The sequence below is a fragment of the Triticum aestivum genome, chromosome 3A, assembly GCF_018294505.1.
Source record: "Triticum aestivum cultivar Chinese Spring chromosome 3A, IWGSC CS RefSeq v2.1, whole genome shotgun sequence".
In the NCBI taxonomy this organism is placed as follows: Eukaryota; Viridiplantae; Streptophyta; class Magnoliopsida; order Poales; family Poaceae; genus Triticum; species Triticum aestivum.
In genome coordinates this window covers 243,551,932-243,564,105 of record NC_057800.1, presented here as the reverse complement: position 1 = coordinate 243,564,105, position 12,174 = coordinate 243,551,932, and positions in this window count along the sequence as shown.

Genomic DNA, 12,174 nt, shown 5'->3' with positions numbered 1-12,174 from the left:
TTCAGCTTCACCATGGTGGTCATCAACTCCGCGGTGGATAATTTCTGGCTTGAAATATCAGGTGAAATCCATCCAGTATAATTATATATTATATTTTGCTTTCTTAAAAAAACAATTACTCTGGCTTGCAAGTTCTCCAATGCAGGACAAGTTATATCACTGAGCTATTGAATGACTCATACCGGTTTATATCATGGTCAAATATGGGGAATCTCAAGCCAACTCCTCGAGTCGTCTTGAGACTCGGGGGCAAGTTCATGGCAGCATATTATGGTCACTTGAGGGCTTCCTGTTCAAACATAGGTCGTATTCGAACCAAAGAGAACATAGCTGTCGTAACCCTTTTGATCGGCGCAAAGCCAAACTCACTAGGGGGCTTCTTGATCGTATCTGAATCATAGCTTAACCCCGTTTGGGTCCAATTTGGATCGTATTTGAATCAGGGTCGTTAAAACCTCTCAAGGTCATTTGGGGGCTTCCTGTTCAAACATAGGTCGTATTCGAACCAAAGAGAACATAGCTGTCGGTACCCTCTTGATCGGCGCAATGCCAAAGCCACTGGGGGCTACACGATCGTACTCGAATCCTAGCTTAACCCCTTTGGAACGGTTTACTGGTCGTATTCGAATCAGAAACCTCAATTTTTATTTGGTTTAAGTTTTTGCAAGCAATATTTTGGGTTTTGAGACTTTTTTCTCATATCTGAAGCATATAAGTGTGGTTTCGTTTAAACCCATCTTGGCTTTGGACGATAAGTCACCAGCATGTGACAATCATCATATATTTGGAAGTATTGGCTTCTAAGGATTGGGTTATCACCCTTACTGCACAGGTCATGTAAACCGGCAGTACAAATTAAATATCACAATGGTTATATGTGGGATATTATGATCCGCCCGGCGATAAACCGCCAGGGGATCTTGTGATTTACTTATGTGCAGGATAAGACTACATTTGAGTAGTTACCCGCCCTGGTTTTTGACGTTAAGTTGCCAGGGCATATATTGTTTAAGCTCTGTGCAGGATTTACAGAGCTATGACTTACATAAATGATTAAGTTCCAGCCCATCATCAAAGATTGAAATCGGTGTCTCAAAAATGTTATTAATTCTTGATCTTTTCAAAGGCTATAAGCCGCCGGGTTATAAGAATTCCGGCTTACAATGGAGGCATATTAAATCGCCATCGGCCAAGAGCTGCCAGGTATTTAAACTCCGGATTTACTTGTTAATAGATAAGATATTCAAAGTCGCTTTGGCGCAATGGCTATTATTTTATCAATGGATATGATTTATTCTACAATAGAAAGAATAGTCCCGAGTTGCTGCAGGCTTACAACCCGGCACTTGGGGGCTACATTATTCAGATTGAGATCATATCAAATATGCAAGTCCCATGTCACTGCCAGCATGCACCATGGTACTTGGGGGCTAATGTAAAGTCATTTTTAATCAACTTATTGAAGACCTGACTCATCCCATTGTAATGAGCCGGCCCTTGGGGGCTACCAATTGCTCCTGTCAACAATTCAAGGTATACAAATTTTATTCCATTATATTGAAGGGTCTACTGCTCAATTGGTAAATCACAAAGCTCTTAACCTTGTGGACGTGGGTTCACGCCCTATGATGAGGGTACATCATAAGATATTCTTTTCAAAGAAGTATATATAAAGTCCCAACTCAGTATTATCTTACTAAGTCGGCCCTTGGGGGCTACACGTTGTTGTTCAAGTCTACAGGATCATATTTATAAAGTCCCTGCTCATTATTGCATAATGACCCGGCCCTTGGGGGCTACACTGGTTGAAGTTTTTATGAGCATAAAGGCAATTTTAAGTCCCAGGCTGCTGCAAGCATGACAACCCGGCACTTGGGGCTAAATATATGGAATATTCAGTTTTGACTAGTGACTGAGATGAATAACATGGATTTCTTCAAAGTGGCAATATTTATATTGAAGCAAGTCTTAAGTCATCACTTTGTTCTGCTCAAGGCTTGGGGGCTACAGGTAATATGGATATAAGGGAGAAATATCTTCCAATTTTCAGTTTTAAGCAAACCAGATTGACCCGGCGTCACCAACAATCATGACTCGGTGTCACCAATAACTATGACCCGGTGTCGGCAACAATTATGACCCGGTGCTATCAATATTTACAAACCGGATATTTTGGCAATGATAAACCGGAAAGTTCTACATCTTTAAGCCGGCTGAAAATCAGATGAGTATTTCAAGACCAATATTTTTTGTTAAGCATTGGTAACTGAATAAAATGAATTATTCTTCACAATATTTTTCTGTGAGAAACCAATGACAGCTCATTAATTATGAAGCTGGCCTATTAACCCGGACTTTCTAGAAGAAGTAAATGACAAGGACTTCAGAATGATCAGGTGCCGGCTTACAAGAATTTTTAACCCGGAGCACAGCCTGTCAAATTTGTTCTTGTGTTTATTTTGCAGCATAAGTTTAACATGGATAAATCCAAATTAAACTGGGGGCTAATGTCGGGGATATACCCCTAGGTATGACCCGGCTGGATATATGACCCGGTCGGACTTGGTGACTTACTGGTGACCCGCCGTGACTTGGCGACTCACTAAGTGACCCGCCCGAATCTCTCCACTCACTGATGACCCAGCTGGGCCTGGTGACTCATTCGTGACCCGGCAGGCGGGTCAGAGGAGCAACAAGACTCGGTGGCCCAACAGGCGGTTCATGGAAGGCTGGCTCGTATTATGGTGGGCCGGCGTAAGAGGAAAGCATAAAGAATATTCCCTTACAAAGGAAGCAAGACTAGGACTCCACTTGTAATAGAGTAATCCTAATCCTAATAGGACTAGTCATGTAAACCGCCCCTTCAACATATATAAGGAGGGGCAGGGCACCCCAAGAGGGACAAGATTCACAAGTTCTATAAGTTGGACAAGTTAGGTTTAGACAATAGCTCTCGACATTGAGCCCTCTTGTAACCGTGATGATCATCATTAATATCAATGAAGCAGGATGTAGGCTTTTACCTCCACCGTGAGGGGCCGAACCTGGGTAAAACATCACGTCTCTCGTCCCGCTCAACCCCTCTCAAGATACCACATAGATGCGTTGGCCTCGCGACTAAGTCCTAACACTAAGGACATCTGCCGTGACAATTCCATGACATTAGTGGAATAAGAAAATGTTTCTCAGTTAAGGAGGTGACAAAGAGTTCGTCGTAAAGAGTTACGTCGATGCAAGCTTTGCCACCGATCTAGATGACTCTAAGTCTCGATCTATATACATACTGAAAGTGGGAGAAATTAGCTAGAGTAGCTCCGTGCAAAGCATTGTAGACATAGAAAATTTGCAAAATACATACGGCTCTGAATATGGCAGACCCATTGACTAAATTTCTCTCACAAGCAAAACATGATCACCCTTTGGGTGTTAATCACATAGAGATGTGAACTAGATAATTGACTCTAGTAAACCCTTTGGGTGTTAGTCACATGGAGATGTGAACTAATCACAAAAATATGTGAACTATTGGTGTTAAATCACATGACGATGTGAGCTAGATTATTGACTCTAGTGTAGTTGGGAGACTGGAGGAAATATGCCCTAGAGGCAATAATAAAGTTGTTATTTATATTTCCTTATATCATGATAAATGTTTATTATTCAAGCTAGAATTGTATTAACCGGAAACTTAGTACATGTGTGAATACATAGACAAACAGAGTGTCACTAGTATGCCTCTACTTAACTAGCTCGTTGAATCAAAGATGGTTAAGTTTCCTAGCCATAGACATGAGTTGTCATTTGATTAACGGGATCACATCATTAGAGAATGATGTGATTGACTTGACCCATTTTGTTATCTTAGCACGATGATCGTTTAGTTTGTTGCTATTTCTTTCTCCATAACTTATACATGTTCCTATGACTATGAGATCATGCAACTCCCGAATACCGGAAGAACACATTGTGTGCTACCAAACGTCACAATGTAACTGGGTGATTATAAAGGTGCTCTACAGGTGTCTCCGATGGTGTTTGTTGAGTTGGCATAGATCGATATTAGGATTTGTCACTCCGATTGTCGGAGAGGTATCTCTGGGCCCTCTCGGTAATGCACATCAATATAAGCCTTGTAAGCAATGTGACTAATGAGTTAGTTGCGGGATGATGCATTACGGAATGAGTAAAGAGACTTGCCGGTAACGAGATTGAACTAGGTATTGAGATACCGACGATCGAATCTCGGGAGAGTAACATACTGATGACAAAGGGAACAACGTATAACGTTATGCGATTTGACCGATAAAGATCTTCATAGAATATGTGGGAGACAATATGAGCATCCAGGTTCCGCTATTGGTTATTGACCGGAGATGTGTCTCGGTCATGTCTACATAGTTCTCGAACCCGTAGGGTCCGCACGCTTAACGTTCGATGACGATCGGTATTATGAGTTTATGTGTTTTGACGAACCGAAGGTTGTTCGGAGTCCTGGATGTAATCATGGGCATGATGAGAGTCTCGGAATGGTTGAGGCATAAAGATTGATATATTGGAAGCATATGTTTGGACATCAGAAAGGTTCCGAGTGAGTTCGGGCATATACCAGAGTACCGGAGGGTTACCGGAACCCCCCGGGGAGTATATGGGCCGTGATGGGCTTTAGTGGAGAGAGAGAGGCAGCCAGGGCAGGCCGCGTGCCCCCTCCCCGTCTGGTCCGAATTGGACTAGGAAGGGGGCGGCACCCCCCCCCCTTCCTTCCTCCCTCTCTCCCCCTTCCTTCTCTCCTAGTCCAACTAGGGAAGGGGGAATCCTACTCCCGGAGGGAGTAGGAATCCTCCAGGGTGCGCCATAGAGGGTCGGCCCTCCCCCTCCTCCACTCCTTTATATACGGGGGAAGGGGGCACCCCATAAACACACAAGTTGATCATTGATCTCTTAGCCGTGTGCGGTGCTCCCCTCCACCATAATACACCTCGGTCATATCGTAGTGGTGTTTAGGCGAAGCCCTGTTTCGGTAGCATCATCATCACCGTCATCACACCGTCGTGCTGACGGAGCTCTCCCTCGACACTCTGCTGGATCGTGAGTTCGTGGGACGTCACCAAGCCGAACGTGTGTAGATCACGGAGGTGTCGTACTTTCGACACTAGGATCGGTCGATCATGAAGACGTATGACTACATCAACCGCGTTGTCATAATGCTACCTCTTACGGTCTACTAGGGTACGTAGACAACACTCTCCCCTCTCGTTGCTATACATCACCATGATCTTGCGTGTGTGTAGGATTTTTTTGAAATTATTGCGTTCCCCAACATTCTCCTCTCAACCCCCAAAGAGAAGAAAAGAATTTCAAAGAAACACATTGAAATATTTTTGGAGTTTTTGTTTTTCTAAGGTAAAATAAGAACGAGAAAAACTATTTACACGGGAAAGCTCCCAACAAGAAAAAGAAGAACAAGAAATCTTTTTGGATTTTCTTTTAGTATTAATACTAAGCATGCATAGAATGTAAACTAACTACAACTATTTTTTTGGTTTTTCTTAAGGTTTATCAAACACACAAGAAGAAAGTGGAAAAAGAAAATAAACTAGCATTGATATTACAATGAAAAAGTATGAGCACTGACAACTAGAATGAGTGTGTGATCATGAATGTAATGTTGGTGAGAAATATGTACTCCCTCAAGCTTAGGATTTTGGCCTAAGTTGGTCTACGGCCTCCACTGGCTTGGATGATATTCGGAATCATAGTTGGGGTCATACTGTGCTGCGGCAGCTACCGCTTGGTGAGCTGCCTCCTGAAGACGAGCGGCCTCTGTTTCCCTCTCATACTCGTTTGCCTCCTCTCTAGTTATAAAATATCTCCCTTTCGCCTGGAAGTCAAAGAAGGCAGGAGCAGGAAGGGTAACATAGATGGGACGTCGTCTGTCAAATATTTGTCGATACTGGAGGAACTAATCATTCCTATCAAGAAACTAATATCGTACCAAAGCATTATAATCTAGAAAAGCAGGTGGCAACTCAATATCATACCCTCTAATAGGTACATCCAAATATTTAGCTAAACGAGTTGCATAAATCCCGCCAAATAAATCTCCATCCTTAGAATTATGGTGTAACCTCCTAGCAATAATGGCCCCTAAATTATATCGTTTATCACCTAGCACTACACACTCGAGGACACTAAGATCCGATGCACAAAGGTGGCTATGATCATGTTTACCATTAATGCATGCCTATGAAGAGAGCAAAATAATGTATGGCAGGAAAGTGAACGCTCCCCATGGAGGCTTGTCTGATATTTTTAGTTTCTCCAATGGTGATGCTAGCAAGGAAATTATTATATTCATATTTATGAGGCTCACTAAGACTACCCCATTGTGGAATTTTGCATGCATGATGTCTACTACACAACTTTATTCTTGTAGACACGTGTTGGGCCTCCAAGCGTTGAGTTTTGTAGGATAGTAGCAATTTTCCCTCAAGTGGATGACCTAAGGTTTATCAATCCGTGAGAGGTGTAGGATGAAGATGGTCTCTCTCAAACGACCCTGCAACCAAATACAAGAAATCTCTTGTGTCCCCAACACACCCAATACAATGGCAAATTGTATAGGTGCACTAGTTCGGCGAAGAGATGGTGATAAAAGTGTAATATTGATGGTAGAAATATATTTTTATAATCTGAATAAATAAAAACAGCAAGGTAGCAAATAGTAAACGGGCACAAAAACGGTATTGCAATGCTTAAAAACAAGGCCTAGGGTCCGTACTTTCAATGATGCTCGCATAAAAGATAAGAATTGAAAGATAAAGAGAGCATCATGAATCATAAGTTCCTATCTCATAATAATTTTAAGTAGCATCATGAATAGATTCATCAATATAACCATCACATAAAGCATTCTTTTCATGATCCAAAAGCATAGAAAATTTATTACTCTCCATATAAGAAAGTTTATTCTCATTCACAATAGTGGGAGTATCATACGAAAGTTGAATACTAAAAATTGTTCCCATATTAAGAGAGTAATGCTCAGTAAAAGGATATTCGAAATTATGACAATAATTATCACTACTTTTTATAACATAAGTATCATCATAATAATCATCATAAGTAGGAGGCATGCAATCATCGTAGCAAATTTGATCATTCACAGTAAGGGGACTAAAAAGATCATCTTCATTAAGCATATTATCCCCAAGCTAGGGACAAACATTAATTGTAGCAAATAAATTCTCAAACATGTCATTCTCATCAAACATAGCATCCCCAAACTTGTGGCTTGGCATATCATAAGCATAATCATTCTCATCATTAATAGTATGAATACCACCAACGGTATAGCAATTGCTATCATCATAATTTCCCAAGTTGATGTCAAAAAGATTTACAAGATTGTAAGAAGTATCATTATCTTCCCAATCATAATTATCACAACAAGCAATAGGCATAACAAAATCATCCTCAAGTGCATCATCTTCCACAATTATTTTTGATTCATTTTCATGAGGCACAACAATAATAGGAGCAACATTATTTGGGAGAGATACCATTTTACCTCTATTCTTTCTTCTTTTCCTCTTCTTCACCACATCATGTGTGGGTTTAATTAATCTTTTCAAGCTTCTTATTGATGAGATTGGTTGGATAGGAAGCTCCTCCTCGTTACCTGATTCATCATAATAAACACTAGGAGGGTATTGGGAAATATTTTCCCTTTCATTAGTACTCTCTTCATATTCTATTTGTTTTCTTGACTTTATATAGTTGGCAATATAAGGATTCTTAATGCAATTTACCACACAAAACATATAAATTTCCTCTAGATCAAAATCAAGAAATCTCTCGAGATTAAATTTTGGAATACCCTTAGTTATACGTTTCATTTCTTCATACCCCAAAAGAAGACTAAGCTCTTTATCTTGCTCAAGGGTAATCAAGTTATCACAATTTTTGGACACGATTTGATCATGAAACAATTTGCAATGGAGATTTAAATGACCACGTTCATTGCAAAGTTCACAAGGATGGCGAAAAAAATTAAATCTTTCAGCACAATCATCTAGCCTCTCTTGCAAGTTTTTCGTTTCTAAATATTTAGGCTTCTTACAAAATCTATCTTCCCTTTTTGGTGTGCAATAGCATTCCCAATTCACTCCGCAAAAATTGACATGCTTATTAAGAAACATTTTTCTCATGACTAGTGCAATCATCATTAGCATTTTGGATATTCAAGGAATTCATACTAACAACATTGCAATCATGCTCAACATTCAAATATTTTGTGCCAAACATTTTCTTGACTTCTTCTTCTAATAATTGAGCACAATTTTCTGAACCATCATTTTCAAGAAAGATATTATAAAGATGATCAATAATATGATGCAACCTCAATTCCATTTTTTATGTAGTTTCCTTTTATAAACCAAACTAGTGATAAAACAAGAAACTAAAATATTCAACTGCAAGATCTAAAGATATACCTTCAAGCACTCACCTCCCCGGCAATGGCGCCAGAAAAGAGCTTGATGTCTACTATGCAACTTTATTCTTGTAGACACGTGTTGGGCCTCCAAGCGCAGAGTTTTGTAGGACAGTAGCAATTTTCCCTTAGGTGGATGACCTAAGGTTTATCAATCCGTGAGAGGTGTAGGATGAACATGGTCTCTCTCAAACGACCCTGCAACCAAATACAAGAAATCTCTTGTGTCCCCAACACACCCAATACAATGGCAAATTGTATAGGTGCACTAATTCGGCGAAGAGATGTTGATAAAAGTGTAATATTGATAGTAGAAATATATTTTTATAATCTGGATAAATAAAAACATCAAGGTAGAAAATAGTAAATGGACACAAAAACGGTATTGCAATGCTTAAAAACAAGGCCTAGGGTCCGTACTTTCACTAGTGCAACCTCTCAACAATGCTAATATAATTGGATCATGTAACCACCCCTCAAAGTGCGATGCGGAATCACTTCAAAGTTCCTATCTAGCAGAGAACATAAGAATAAATTGTTTGTAGGGTATGAAACCACCTCAAAGTTATTCTTTCCATTCGATCTATTCAAGAGTTCGTACTAAAATAACACAAAGCTATTCTTTCCGTTTGATCTATCCTAGAGTTCGTACTAAAATAACATCAAAGCAAATTCATATTCATAATACTCAATCCAACACAAAGAACTTCAAAGAGTGCCCCAAGATTTCTACCGGAGAAACAAAGACAAGAACGTGCATCAACCCCTATGCATAGATAACCCCAATGTTACCTCGGGAATCCGTAAGTTGAGTGCCAAAACATATATCAAGTGAATCAATATGATACCCCATTGTCACCACGTGTATTCAATTGCAAGACATATATCAAGTGTTCTCAAATCCATAAAAGTATTCAATCCGATAACAAAGAAATCTCAAAGGGAAAAACTCAATTCATCACAACAAGATAGAGAGGGGAAAACACCATATGATCCGATTATATTAACAAAGCCCGCGATACATCAAGATCATGACATCTCAAGAACACGAGATAGAGAGAGATATTAAACACATAGCTACTTGTAAAAACCTTCAGCCCCGAGGGTGGACTACTCCGTCCTCATCGTGGTGGCCGCCGGGATGATGAAGATGGCCACCGAAGATGATTCCCCCCCTTCGGCAGGGTGCCAGAAAGGGTCTAGATTGTTTTTCGGTGGCTACAGAGCCTTGCGGTGGCGGAACTTCTGATCTAGGTTAACCCCGGGGGTTTTTGGAATATTTGTGAATCTATAGGGTAAAGAGGGGGTGCGGGAGGCCACTGAGGTGGGCACAACCCACCTGGGCATGCATGGGCCCCCAGGCACGCCCTGGTGGGTTGTGCCCCCCTTGGGACACCCCCAGGTGCTGCTCTGGCCCATCCTGGGTGTCCTGGTCCATAAAAATCTCCAAAAAGTTTCACAGTGTTTGGACTCCGTTTGATATTGATTTCCTACAATGTAAAAAACAAGCAAAAAACAGCAACTGGCGTTGGGCACTGGGTCAATAGGTTAGTCCCAAAAAATGATATAAAGTTGCTATAAAATGATTGTAAAACATCCAAGAATGATAGTATAACAGCATGAATACTTCATAAATTATAGATATGTTGGAGACGTATTAGCATCCCCAATCTTAATTCCTACTCGTCCTCGAGTAGGTAAATTGTAAAAGAAATAATTTATGAATTGTGAATGCTAGCAAAGTCCATAAGTTTGAACAATGATAATTTCAATCACTTTTCCTAGCATCATAACAGCAAATTTTTTTCTTATAAAACTTCTAATGTTATAGTAGCAACCAATTCACATGTTAAGGTTCAAACAATGAACTCTCTTGAAACTCAACAACCTATATTCTCAGTCACCAAGCAATTGTAATTCAACTTATTCAATAGAGATTAAGTAAGAGCTCCACATACTGATGTCGCTTGAAGCTACGTCGGTATTTCCCCAGAGAGGAAGCGATGATGTAGCACAGCGGTTGTAGGTATTTCCCACAGATATGAAACCAAGGTTATCAAACCAGTAGGAGAACCAAGCAACACAATGTAAACAGCCCCTGCACACAGATAAGAAATCCTCGCAACCTGGCGTGTTAAAGGGGTTGTCAATCCTTTTGGGTAACGGTGCCAGAAATTGGTGCGTGACAGGAGAAAGTTGTAATAGGTTGAATAAATAGATCACAAATAAAATAAAGTGCAATAAACTATTTTTGGGTTTTTGGATTAATAGATCTAAAAAAACAAATAGAAGTATATCGCAAAGGCAAATAATATGACAAAGAGACCCGGGGGTCGTAGATTTCACTAGTGGCTTCTCTCGAGAAAAATAGTAAACGGTGGGTAAATAAATTATTGTTGGGCAATTGATAGAACTTCAAATACTCATGACGATATCTAGGCAATGATCATTATATAGGCATTACGTCCAAGATTAGTAGACCGACTCCTACCTGCATCTACTACTATTACTCCACACATCGACCGCTATCCAGCATGCATCTAGTGTATTAAGTTCATGGAGAAATGGATTAATGCAATAAGAATGATGACATGATGTAGACAAGATCTATCTATGTAGAGATAGACCCCATCGTTTTATCCTTGGTAGCAACAATACATATGTGTCGGTTCCCCTTCTGTCACTGGGATCAAGCACCGTAAGATCGAACCCACTACAAAGCATCTCTTCCCATTGCAAGATAAATAGATCAAGTTGGCCAAACAAAACCCAAATATCGGAGAATAAATACGAGGCTATAAGCAATCATGCATAAAAGAGATCAAAGAAACTCAAATACTTTCATGGATATAAAAAGATAGATCTGATCATAAACTCAAAGTTCATCAATCCCAACAAACACACCGCAAAAGAGTTACATCATATGGATCTCCAAGAGACCATTGTATTGAGAATCAAGAGAGAGAGAGAGAGGAAGCCATCTAGATACTAACTACGGACCTGGAGGTCTACAAAGAACTACTCATGCATCATCGAAAAGGCACCAATGGAGGTGGTGTACCTCATCCGAGATGGTGTCTAGATTGGATCTGGTGGTTCTGGACTCTGCGGTGGCTGGATGAATATTTCATCGACTCCCCTAGGGTTTGGGAATATTTTGGTATTTATAGAGCAAAGAGGCGGTCTGGGGGCGCCCGAGGTGGGCACAACCCACCAGGGCGCGCTTGGGCCTCCTGGCGCGCCCTGGCACGCCCTGGTGGGTTGTGCCCCCCTCGGGACACCCCCCAGGCGCAGCCAGGGCCCGTTGTGTTCCTTTTGGCCCATAAAAATTCTCCGTAAAGTTTCGTGGCATTTGGATTCCGTTTGATATTGATTTTCAGCGATGTAAAAGAAATATGGAAAACAGCAACTGGCACTTGGCACTATGTCAATAGGTTAGTACCAAAAAATGATATAAAATGATTATAAAACATCCAAGATCGATAATATAATAGCATGGAACAATAAAAAATTATAGATACATTGGAGACGTATCAGCATCCCCAAGCTTAACTCCTACTCGTCCTCGAGTAGGGAAGTGATAAAAACAGAATTTTTTATGTGGAATGCTGCCTAACATGTCATACCATATTATTTTCTTTATAGCATGGACATTTGGACTTTCATATTGTTCAAAGCAATAG